Below are 13,544 nucleotides of genomic sequence, written 5' to 3'. Positions count from 1 at the left end.
AAACTTTTTTTGGAAATACCCATATTTTTTATGGGTATTTCCATCCTTTTTTTCCATCCACACCTTTTTTTAATGGGTATTTCCATCCTCTGGCCAGCACGGCCCTAAAATCCCTCAGGTTTTCAGGATTGTGTTCCCATTTTTCCGTGCCGCGGTTAAAATGATTTTGCTAAAAAAAAGGTAAAATCTCTGATGTTAAAGAGTTAAATCTTTTAGGGGCAGGAATTTTAGGGATTTAGCAGAAGGAAGTGGCGCTGAATTTCCCCAGCAAGGAAGGATGAGCCGCAGCTTTGTAGCCATGGAGAAATCAGGTCAGACTCCAGAAGACACAGAATGATTTAGGCTAATGAAATATTAACTCCCAGCAAGGAGGGGAAGCTGTTGGCACTTTCATGGGAACTGAGCGCTCGAGAAGGATAAAAATAATAATAATAAAAAACAAAAACAAACACGTGGCAAGAAACCAACCCAAACAATGCCCAGGTTGGACTGGTTTGGGCAGAGAGGCTGATCCTCAAAAGCTGCCAGAGCCATCATTTATTTGTTCATGGTTCAGGCAAATGAAAGCAAGAATAATCCCAGGGAAATCTCTCCTGTGGCAAAACAACACATTTCTGTAAAATATATCTGTTTAAGGGCAGCAACCTGGCTTTGGTGAGATGTTTCTGCTTAAATTTTGTGCCTCAGCTCAATGAAACAAAGGCCTGGCTTTTAAAATTCTGTCACAACAGAGCTGGGCACACACAACCCTTGGAGATTCATTGATCGCCCTACAAAGGAATTTAACGCCTCTGAATGCATCTCTCAGCCTTGCTGATTAACAAGATGTACTTCCTTGTTTTGAGGTAAATATCAGCTGTCACAATTACCAAAGAAAACCAAAAAGGCAAGAAAATACACATCATTTAACAAATCAAATAGCCCAGCAAGCTCAGAAGTTTTACAGGGTTGTTTTGCAGGGTTCTGCTCTTATTCAGAGTTATTATGCAAAGATCAAATTTCAGAATTAAGAGTTAATTTTAAGGTATCATTAATTTGAATATTGACCATAAGAGCAGGGATTTTTCATTGCTGCATCCTCTCAGACCAGCCAGAATCCCAACAAATCCCATTTCTACAGAAAAAATTTTTTGGGGTTGCATCGTGTTTCTCTTGAAATCAAAATTATTTATCCATTCCAAGCGACTCTTTGAGGTTGAGGATAAAGAATAACAATATTTTTACTCTTTTTTCAGGCAAAATGCAATAACTTCCCAAGCAATCCTGACCTTTCCCATCCCTGCAGGAGCAGCTTTGGAGAGCCCTCACCTGTTTTTCCCCACAAATCTCCAAATTTTATTTTCTGTGGCTTTTTTCTGTCCCCGTGCCCAACCACACACAGAATAAGCAGCATTTTTATGCCTCAATAATAGAATTTCTCCCCATTTTTCGGCAGCCATGGTGTGACCTCAATGGGAGTTGTTTCCCTGATGCTGAAGGAATTTGGATGGAGGCCACTGGCAGTGAAATAAAATCTGGGCGGATGGGAAAGGGCTCTGAAACCTGACCCCAGATTAAACCCCATTGTTGTTGGTGACTTTCAGAGGACTCAAATGGATTTAGGGCCTTTATTTTCTTCTCCCCACTTGTCTATGGCTTTAATTATTAACCCCAAATAAGCAAAATTTCCTGCTGCCACCTTTAATGCAGAGCAGGTGCAATTTGGCCCATCTTAATTCTGGTTTTATTCAGCTGCCCTGGCTGAGGATCACGCTCCAGTCTCCTAAAAATGCAAGTTTTTGGGAACATTGCAGGTTTTGGGGAACATTGCAGGTTTTTAGGGACATTGCAGGTTTTTAGGGACATTGCTTACATGGATTTCTGCTTTGGGATGAGAGATTTGCTGAGGGTTTGGCTGTAGAAACAGAAAGTTTCTGGCAAATACCATCAGTGATTATTAAAGTGGTTCAAATGCCCTTCAAAAAGGAAATCCAGCACCAAGGGACTGAATTATACAGAAATAAAATTGTGAATAATTGAAATATTTCCCTCACAGCTCGCTGTGGAAGCCCTGCTTAAATCCAGGCACCTTGGAGCTTATATTTAATATAAATATAATATTCAACATAAATGTATAACTTAGATTATATAATCATAGATTATATTTATATTTAGTTATATATAATATATAAATATATAAAATTGCATTTATATTTAGTTATAAATTATATTTATATTATTAAATTTCATTAATTTAATTTCATTTATTGAATTTAAAGAATTTAAATTTATAGCTTATATTTAATATCAATAATTTGCATTTCATTGTTATGATCCAGTGGAAAATCACCAAATTTCTTGTTCCTGACAGACCTGGGTGCCTGTGAAGTGCTCAGATTTTCAGGCACCACTGAATAATTCCCAAATATTCCACGGAATGGTTCCCAAATATTCCATTAAATGGAGAGCAAACCTGATACCAGTGCCATTCCCAAAGCTGCTGCACCTGGGAATTCCGTTGACAGTGAAATTGAACTTGGAATATTAAACATAATGAATATTTAATATGACTATCTTGGAAATACCAGTGGAATATTGAACTATTCCGTGGAATATTTGGGAACAATTCTGTGTAATATTTGGGAACTATTCTGTGGAATATTTGAGAACCATTTAATGGAATATTTGGGAACTACTCAGTGGAATATTTGGGAACTATTCTGTGGAATATTTGGGAACTACTCAGCGGAATATTTGGGAACTATTCAGTGGAATATTTGGGAACAATTCTGTGTAATATTTGGGAACTATTCTGTGGAATATTTGAGAACCATTTAATGGAATATTTGGGAACTACTCAGTGGAATATTTGGGAACTATTCTGTGGAATATTTGGGAATTATTCAGTGGAATATTTGGGAACCATTTAATGGAATATTTGGGAAGAAATCAGTGGAATATTTGGGAACTATTCCATGGAATATTTGGGAACAATTCTGTGGAATATTTGGGAACTGTTCAGTGGAATATTTGGGAATATTTGGGACTCCCAGGAACAAAAAGGTGTGAGGGCCCCAGCTCAGACTGCGCCAGCTCATGGTTAATGTCAGGCCAGCCCTGAAATTCCTGCTTTAAGAGCTTCCCTGGATCCCTGCCAGGGGATGAAATCTGGCAGGGAGGAACCTCCTGTCCGGGCGGGACATTCTCCACCACAGCTCTGAGATGGGCAGAAATGAGAGAAAACAGATTCAGAAACACTGTTCAACACCTCAACATGGGCAGGACGCCGATGAAGGGAGGGAATTGCAAAGTAATAATAATAATAATAATAATAATAGTAATAATGTGAAAATCCAGGGGATTGGGGCCCAAATTCTCCATTTTGTCCACGTGCAAAAGCTCAACTAAGCAGGAAAAGCTCTTTGAGGCCCTGAAGAGAAGAGCAGCTCCCAAGCACTGCAGGAATTCTCCACCACAGCACCACCAGCTCTGAGATGGGCAGAAGTGAGAGAAAACAGATTGATAAACACTGTTCAACACCTCAGCGTGGGCAGGATGGGGATGAAGTGAGGGAATTGCAAAATAATAATAATAATAATAATAATGTGAAAATCCAGGAGTTTGGGGCCCAAATTCCCCATTTTGTCCACGTGCAAAAGCTCAGCTAAGCAAGAAAAGCTCTTTGAGGCCCTGAAGAGAAGAGCAGCTCCCAAGCGCTGCAGGAATTCAAAGGTGAGGGAGACATTTCTTGTGCAAGAGCTGGAAGGAGCCTGTTTGGCCTGGCTGCAGGCCAGGGCATTGTGTTGCAGCAGCAAAGCAGAGAAATGATCCTTCAAAACACCCAGCTGTAAATGGAGAAGCTCAAGCACCCAGACTCCAGAAAAAAAAAAAAAGTGGTTTTGTGGCTTCAGCTCCCAAAACGTTAACCCTGAGCATCCTACATTTGAATTTATCTTCTGCTGAGCCAGGAATCGGCCTCAGCTTTGCTGGAACTGGGGTTTGGTGTGGATAGATTGAAATTAAATGAGATGTAAATTACCCAGTGAGTGGCAGGGACACAAAAAGGGGACATTTCCTGTGCCACATGGCCCTGGTGTGTTCTACAACTCTCTCATTTAAATCCCACCTTTTATGAGTCCTGTGAGCCCTCACCTGAGCTTTGCTAAGCCCAGCTCTGTCCCTTCCGCCCCCTTTTTGTGCCAGCTCCCAGTGGATCTGTCAGAAACCAACACAAATGTTTGAGACATCAGCTTTGCAAGGAGGGAAAAGCATCAAAATGGAATTTCTGTTGTGTTCTGCACCCGTTGAACCACAGGGAAGCCCTCACACATCATCCTCAAACATCAGATTTGTTCCAACATTAAATTTCCCCTCCCTCGCCTCTATTTCCCTTTTTGCTGGCCTTGTTTGGATTCTGATGAGGGTTTTTTGCTGCCGAGGGTTTTTTTGGTCTGATTCCCAGCACCATCTAGTGACACAACCCGGGATAGAAAAACATTTTACATTTATATTTTACCTTCCTCTCATTTTTCTTGACCTGGTTTTGCTTTTCACCCGTCACAAATTAAAATTCAGTTTCATTTTTACAAAAATATTTCACAGCACGTCTCAAAAGCCAAACCTAATTATTGCAATTTTTCCCTTCGCTTTCTGCTCCAATCTCCTTCAACCCAAATAACAGCACAGAAATTCCCAAATCACTTCAGGTAGCCTAAAAACATCTGCATTTCAGAAGGAATACAAAGTGCTGAGCTTGGAAATGCTTTCACCCTGGTGCCCTGGAGCTGCAGTTGATGCCAGCACTCCCCAGCTGAAGGTTTTGTTTGAAAAATGAACCGTCAGTGCCTTTCAGAGTTTGCAAATATAAATTAACATTTATTTCAGGTCTCTTCAGTGCCCACACAAATGGATGTGGCCAATTCTTCTGCACAAATGTCTGGTTTTCACCTCAAGAGCAAAACCCCAAGAAGCCCCATGGCTTTAATTCCCATTTTTTTTTCTGTCTGTCTCCATGCAGCCAGTCCAGCCTGAGGAAAAGAACCATTGTTCCTGCATCACCTCTCACTTCTGAGCTCAGGAGCTGAGTGCACTTTGTTTCCAGAGGCATCAGGAGGAAGGGATGAAAAATAATGCCAGGAACAAACATCCCTGAGCCCTGTTCTGGGGAGGTGGAACTCTGAGCATTCCCATTAAAATTTAACAGGAGCGTGGCCCCAGGACTCGGCAGAGTGAAACATCCTAAACCACTCAGTTCCCTCCCTTGGTTGCTAAAAATAAAAATATCCTGATTTCCAAGGGGCACTGAGGTAACTGGTGTGGAGAGCCAGACTGGGCCATTTCCAGCCCTGGAGAAAGGGCACTTTTATCATGGAATTATCATCCCAGCCTCTGCAGGAACGAGGAAATCTCCCCCTCTGCAGCCAGGGTGACTCAGCTGGGGAATGAGGAAGAGCTCGAGAAAAATGAAAGAGGATTCCCTGAGCACTGCAAACTCATCAGATCCAGCCATTCATTCTCTGATGTGAGCCCACAATGCTGCAAATGCAGAGCAATTTCTGTAACCCAGCCCCTCCCAAAAATCAAAATTATTCCTAAACCCCTCCACAAAATCCAAATTATTCCTCTCAGAGCTCAGCAAAGTCCTCACTGCATCCAACAGCAGGGTTGAATTCAGGGATGAATTTTCCTCTGAATTTTCTCATTTCAGGTGCTCTGCTCAGAACCCAGCACTGATCAGCTGAGGGAGCACACACTGCTGCCTTTGAAACCACAGCAGACGATTCCTAAAGGTTTGCTTGGCAAACAAATCAGAAGGAGAAAAAAAACCAATACAAAATAAGGGAAGCGTCTGAATTTTGGTTTTGTTGTCTGAATAAAAAACTTTCTTAGAGAAAAATGGATTAAATGAGGAGCAACCGAAGGAAAAGCCATCAAAATGCTCCAGTAATAATAAGATTTATCCCTTTTGTCTTTCCATCCCTACTAGGCCTCCAAATTTAAACTTTTATGTGGTTGTTTGTGCAGTATAGACGGGTGGAAATCTGTGTCAGAAAAGTGATGAATAAAAAGGTTGATCATGAGTTATTTGGAAAGCTGGGAAGTGCTGCAAGAATTCAAAGGTGAGGGAGACCCAATCCTTTGGGATCGGGGTGACCAATTCCATTTGGGATGAGGTCATAATTCCATTTGGGATGAAATTACCAATTCCATTTAGGATTTGGGTGACCAATTCCACTTGGGATTGGGTGACCAATTCCATTTGGGATTGGGGGACCAATTTCATTTGAGGTGACCAATTTGAGGTGACCAATTCCAGTGGGATTGGGTGACAAACTCCATTTAAGATTGGGTGATCAATTCCATTTGGAATTGGGGGATCAATTCCTCCAATTTGGGATGGGGTGATAATTCCATTTGGGATGAGGTGATAATTCCATTTTGGGATGGGGTGACCAATTCCATTTGGGATTAGACGACAAATTCCATTTGGGATGGGGTGATAACTCCATTTGGGATGGGGTGACCAATTCCATGTGGGATGGGGTGATAACTCCATTTGGGATGAGGGGATAATTCCATTCTGGATCTGTGGGGTCGGTGGAGCAGCAGCACCCAGCGCTGGCAGCTCCTCCTGCCCAGGGGAGGTCACTGTTGCTGCACAGAACGGCTCAGACGGGGCAGTTTTAGGTTGAACGGCACATTTTAAATGCGGAACACCAGCAAACCCCTCCCACGGCAGCTCGGGGCTCCTTTCCTTCCTCATCTTTCCAGAAATCCACCAAAAATCAAGCCCACAGCTGCGTCATTCCCAGTGGAGACTGGTAATTCCCAGGGATGCGCCAAGGGCAAACCAAATTCCACCCCCAGATGCCTCAAGGCATCAAAACCGGGCAGATTAAAATAATTTCTTCACCTTTAATCAGCTGCAATTCAAGACCACACAGCTGAGAAGTCATCAACAATTAACTGCCTCTGATCACTGCGTAAAATTAGGAAATTATATCCCAGGGGAGAAAAGCTTTGCTTGTCCTGAAGAGGTGAAAACTCTGGAAAATTCTCTCTTGAGGGGGACAGAGCCATCCCAGCAGCCCCACACAGGAGGAATTTCCTCTCGGTGCAGCATTTCAGGGAGGTAAAAACAGTCTGAACACGCCAGCAGGGAGCTGCGGATCCGAGGAAAACATTTGGAGGTAACCATGGAGCAGCAGGAGGGATGAGTCAGGGGCGGGAAATTCTTGGAAATGGAACAATGGTGGATCACACGGCAGGGGACAGGGCCACTGTCAGCCTCACCTGTGGGGTGGAGGGGCTGGAGAACCCCAGGGCAGCTGGGAAGGGGCTCAGCCTGGAGAAAAGGAGCACCAGGAGGGACCTTGGGGCTCAGCCTGGAGAGAAAGAGGTTCAGGAGAGACCCTGTGTCGCTATAGAACACGAAAGAACACACGCACACAGCGCTGCTCTCAAGGTGAAAAAAAGGGAAGTTTGCTTTCTGACTCCAACATTTATAGATTTCCAAAAGTGCCAGTGGACTGGAGGGTGACAGTGCCACCTCTCCAATGACACTGGACAAACCAACACTCTATCAACTTTCTCCTCCTCCATAAAGGAAAGCAAAACAATGAGTTATTTACAGAAAGTGTGTGAGAGAGTTCACTACAAGAATGTCAACATCAGAAGGCTTAGAAAATCTTAAAAATCCAGGGTGACAACCCTGTGGCTCTCCTGGACAAAAAGAGGCTCAGGAGGGACCTCCTGGTTCAACCTGGAGAAAAGGAGGCTCAGGAGGGACCTTGGGGCTCAACCTGGAGAGAAAGAGGTTCAGGAGGGACCTTGGGGCTCAACCTGGACAAAAAGAGGTTCAGGGGGACTTTGTGGATCTGTTTGGAGAAAAGGAGCACCAGGAGGGACCTTGTGGCTCAGCCTGGAGAAAAGGAAGTTCAGGAGGGACCTTCTGGCTCTGGTTGGAGAAAAGGAGGCTCAGGAGGGACCTCCTGGTTCAGCCTGGAGCAAAGGAGGTTCAGGAGGGACCTTGGGGCTCAACCTGGAGAAAAGGAGGCTCAGGAGGGACCTTGTGGATCTGTTTGGAGAAAAGGAAGTTCAGGAGGGACCTTGTGGCTCTTTTGGAAAAAAAGGAGGTTCAGGAAGGACCTTGTGTCTCACCTGGAGAAAAGGAGGCTCAGGAGAGTTCTGGCTCTGCGCAGCTCCCTGACGGCAGGGGAGGATTTGGGATCTCATCCCAGGGACAGGAGGAGAGGGAGCAGCCCCAAATTACAGCAGGGGAGGGTCAGGGTGGACATCAGCAGGAATTTCCCCATGGAAAGGGTGGCCAGGCACTGGAAGGAGCTGCCCGAGGTGGTGTCACCTGGTGAGGTGACAAACAAAATATCAGGAGAGATTTAAAAGCTCATCTTTAAAGAGAATTGTGCATCTCTAAAGGTGAACTAAACCTGTGTAAGTATATCCCGAGCTAAGTGGATGGGGAGTGTTAAAAGGGCTGAATAATGAAGATATAATGAAGATATTTAAAATATAAATATGTAGAATAGTGTATACAATCAAATGAGCATACAGAATCATGTATGGAATAAAATACAATATTTAGAATCATGTATAGAATAAAATAATTATGTAGAATAATGAAGATATTTAAAATTCCTGGAGGTGCCCAAGGGAGGGCTGGAGGTGGTACTGAGTGCTCTGGGCTGGGGATGGGTCACAGCTTGGACTTGGTGACCTTGGAGGGTTTTTCCGACCTCAGTGATGCTGGGATTTGTCCCAGCTGCGCCCTCCTGCCTCCAGCAGGGATTTTCAGCTCCCCCAGTGAAGGTTTTGCTCCTTTCCGAAGCATCACCCAGCTCAGGACACTGCTCCCAGCCACCCCAGGTGACCCCGCGCCAGTCCCGGCGTGGGTAATTAATCAGGTAATTAATCGGGTGGATGTTTACTCCGAAAGCGTGTGACAAACCCCGCAGCGATGTCACAACCCCCCCGCCGCCGCCAGCACCGCGATTGTCACATCTCAATTGCAGCCATGCAAATGGAGCCTCCACATCCCTGCTCTGCTTCCCAGGGGAAAATCCACCCATACCCCGCTCCAGCTCTTCCTTTTAAACATCTTCACTTAAAATATCTTCGGTTTTCAGCCTTTTAAACACTCCCCATCCACTCAGCTCGGGATATATTTACACAGATTGTGTTCACCTTTAGAGATGCGCAATCCTTTTCAGAGATGAGCTTTAAAATCCCTCCTGATATTTTGTTTGTCACCTCGCCGGGCTCTGCAGAGCCTCCCTCTGCCTTTCTCCATCGGTGCAAATCAAACCCACCCCCTCCCAAATATGCAAAGGAGGATTTTAAGAAAGGAAACCTTTTGCAACCAAGGCTTTTCAGCCAGGTGGGATCAGAGCTGGCATCCAGAGGGAGAGACAGACAAACACCTTCCCCAGCCGAGGCTGTTAAAGTGGGTGTGTGCTCGGGAACATGTAGGAACAAGGGAGGAGGGAAGAGAGAGGATTTACCCTCCATCCAAAGACAAAAAAGGAGCTCAAGCCTTGGGCAGCACGGCCTGAACGTGCACAGGGTGAGAGGTTTTGCAGAGCTGCCCATCACAAATCACTTCGTTGCAGGGTTTTTTATTTTTCACTGAGAACTTCAGAGGGTGCTGGTTATTTCTGCAGCAAATATTACAGCAGGAATCTGAATTCCTGCCTCAGGATGTCAGGAATCAATCAGGATGTCAGGAAAGTACAAAGGAGGAAAATAAAATCCCCCCCCCGGAACAAAACTGATGTGATTTTTCCTACAGGTCAAACCTGACTTTCCTCAAAGCTCAGCTCTGTTTATGCCCAAACCTGGCTTAATCCTCACCCCTGCCCCAGATAATTGCCACTGAAGACTCTCCCCCAGTCATATCCTCTTTTCTTACACCTTCAACACTTGACATTTTCTCCCTTTTTTAGAATAGAAGCGCAGAGAGCATTAAAAAACCACAGAAATCAGTAAAACAGTGCAAGATAATGAAATTATTCCACACTCTCGTGTAAGAAATACAAAAAAGAAAACCCTAAAACTGTGGAAGATAATGAAAATATTCCACAGTCTTGTGTAAAAAACACAAAAACTAAATCCCTAAAACTGTGGAAGATAATGAAAATCCTCCACACTCTTGTGTAAAAACCACTTTCCCCAGCCCAGGTTTCACTGGGTAATAAATGAAACAGTTCAGCCCATAGGGAACTCTGTGTGGGAATCAGCACTGACTGAAGCAGCATCCACAAATCCTAGAAAGTCATTTTTGGGATCTCCCTGTGCTTGCTGTGCAAGCTGGGACCTGCCCTGCCTCGGTGGATAAAAGAGGACTCCGTGCAGCATTATTAGAGGGTCCAAATTGAAAATTGCCATTGAGCAGGCAGGAATGGGGCTGGAGGTGGACAGCTCATAGCCAGCAGTGCCTGTTTGCAGAGCAAGACTCATGGGAGCTGTTTGAAATTAGAGCAACAAAGGATTCTTTCAAAATGTCAGGTGCCTGTTGAGGTTGGAAGCAGAACCACAAAATTCCCGGTGAAACAAATACAAAGCCTTGGAGACCTTGTAGTGCCCACATTCCAAGGGGGTTTGTTGGTAGATTTGAAAATCCACTTCTCTTGTCATGGCTGGAAATTGCATTTTGGCCCTTTCTGTGCCATAGAAAGGCCGATTCCTCACCAGATTTGAAAATCCACTTCTCACGGCTAAAGATTGCATTTTGGCCTTTTCTCTGCCACAAAAATGTCAATTCCTCACCAGATTTGAAAACCCACTTCTCTTCTCGTGGCTGAAAATTGCATTTTGGCCTTTTCTGTGCCATAGAAAGGTCAATTCCTCACCAGTGTAGGTCAACACCTGTACCAAACCCAGGCCAATTCCTGCTTTATTGTGAGTGTAATCACAAGTTATAAACAAGAAGATAAAGCTACCCAAGATAAGGGCTGGAGCAGTGGAGGAGAATAGAAAGAGGAGCAATCTCTGATGTGATTTACTGGCCAATAAATGCAGTGAGTCACCGCAGTCATTTCCTGTTTGCAGGAGGCCAAATTCTCCCACCTCGAATTGGAAGAGTTCCTGAGCTGGTGAGTTGGGGTTGGAGGAGTTCCTGAACGGGTGCCTCATCCTAAAGACTTGCACAGGACATTTTCAGGATATTTTCAGGACATTTTCAGGACATTTTCAGGATAACACAGGTATTCGTGGCACTGAGGGGCTGGATCCTGGCTCCAGCTCCTCCTGGACTCACGCAACCCATGCGGTAAAGCAGCTGAAATGGAATGGAAATATTTCCCCAAAGAGAGCAGGAGGTGTCCTGTCACCCTGATTTTTTAAAGTTTTTCTAAGCTTTCTGATGTTTACACTCTTTGTAGTGAATTTTCTCACATATTTTATGTAAATAACTGATTGTTTTGCATTCTTTTATGGAGGAGGAGAAATTTGATGGGCTGTCGGTTTGTCCAGTGTCATTGGAGAGGTGGCACTGTCACCCTCCAATCCACTGTCACTTTTGGAAATCTGTAAATGTTGGAGTCAGAAACTAAACTTCCCTTTTTCCCTTGAGAACAGCAGCATCTCCACATTGTTTTATTTCATAGGGTGAATTTATTTCCTGTAGCGACAGCGCCCTTAGAGGAAGGGACACCTTGCGGCTCTCTCTGTGTCAGACAGGCAAACACAACCCAAAAGTGAAAGTTTATCTGAGAAATCCCTTCCCCTGGCACAAACTGAGGAGGCAACTGACTGCTGGCTCCCTGTGCCTTCAGTCCCGGAGCTGCAGGGATTTCACAGGGATAACAGAGGGTGCAGGTGAAGCCTTGTTGAATTTGCAGCAACCCTGATGAGGGAAGAGGTGATGACTCTGACTCCATGTTCTTAGAAGGCTAATTTATATATTATATTTATATATAATTTATATTATATATATTATATATATTATATATATTATATATATTATATAATATTATATATCATATTATAATATATCATATTATAATATATTATAATATATTATATTATAATATAATATATTATAATAGATTATATTATATATTTATATATAATATAATATAATTTTTATATTATATTATGTTATATTATGTTATATTATGTTATATTATGTTATATTATATTATATTATATTATATTATATTATATTATATTATATTATATTATATTATATTATATTATATTATATTATATTATATTATATTATATTATATTATATTATATTATATTATATTATATTATATTATATTATATTATATTATATTATATTATATTATACTAAACTATACTAAAGAATATAGAAAGGATACAGACTAAGGCTAAAAGATAATAATGAAAACTCGTGACTCCTTCCAGAGTCCTGACCATGATTGGCCATTAAGTAAAAACAATTCACACAAGAGGATATGATTGGGTGAGGGTCCTCAGTGGCAATCATCTAAATTGATTTTTAATTTTTTGATACCAATCAAATAATGACCAGTTGGTAAACAATGTCCAAACCACCAAATTCCAAAGCAGCAAAACACAGGAGAAGCAAATGAGATCATGTTGTTTTTCTTTTTCTCTGAGGCTTCTCAGCTTCCCAGGAGAAGAAATCCTGGGCAAAGAGGATTTTTCAGAAAATGTGATGGTGACAAAGCCCGGCTCCAGCCATGCCTCTGCCTCACCCATCCCTGTTCCCAGCTGCGTTAATTAAAGGCAGCAATAATCTGTGGGGCAGGCAGCCAGGGAAGAGCCACTGCAATGCAGATCAGCTCCTGATTCCCTGCTTGTTCTACAAGCATCAAATCTCTTTTGATCAATACCTGAATAATCCTTTCAACATCCCTGAGGTTGCTGCTCCCAGCGCAGAGAAAGCAGGAGATGGGATTGGCCAGGCCAGGGAGAGGAGTCACTGCCCACTTTAAATCAGAACACAAATGTCATGTTGTTCTTTTAAATCTGCCCCAGAAAGTCTGGCTGCTCTCTGCCCAGGCTGATGGCAAAGATGAAAAGATGATATTGCTTGGGATTAAATCTGAAGTGCTTTCCAGGACACAGCCAGGGAAGGAGATGCAGCTGATAACATCGTAATCCTTTTTTCAATCTAGCTACTTAAGAGAAATATCTGCTTGTTCAGTTGAAATGGCACAGCCCACAGGGTGAAATACATTTCCCAGGGACATGGGAATGGGGCTTGGATCTGACACTGAGATCTGGTGACAAGGAAATAGATTTCCTATAGGAAGTGTCCCCATCTGTCATGGCTTAACCCCTGTGGCACCACACACCCCACAGTCCCTGGTAGGGTGGGGACAGAGCTGAGAGCAGGTAAAAAAACCATGGTTGAGATAAGAACAGTTTAATAAATGAAATTATGGAAGGAAATTATCATAATTTCATTATCAGAGAGATCATTTCATTACAATCATTTCATTATCAGAGAGATAAATAAATAAACCCCAATTAAAACAATAAACACAAGGTCTCCCTCCAGCTGCTGCCCTGAAATTGGTGCCTCAGTCCCCCAGTTTAGGTGTTGGGCACATCCT

This window comes from Camarhynchus parvulus, chromosome 24 (assembly GCF_901933205.1).
Source record: "Camarhynchus parvulus chromosome 24, STF_HiC, whole genome shotgun sequence".
Taxonomy (NCBI): Eukaryota; Metazoa; Chordata; class Aves; order Passeriformes; family Thraupidae; genus Camarhynchus; species Camarhynchus parvulus.
This window is presented reverse-complemented; position numbering follows the sequence as displayed.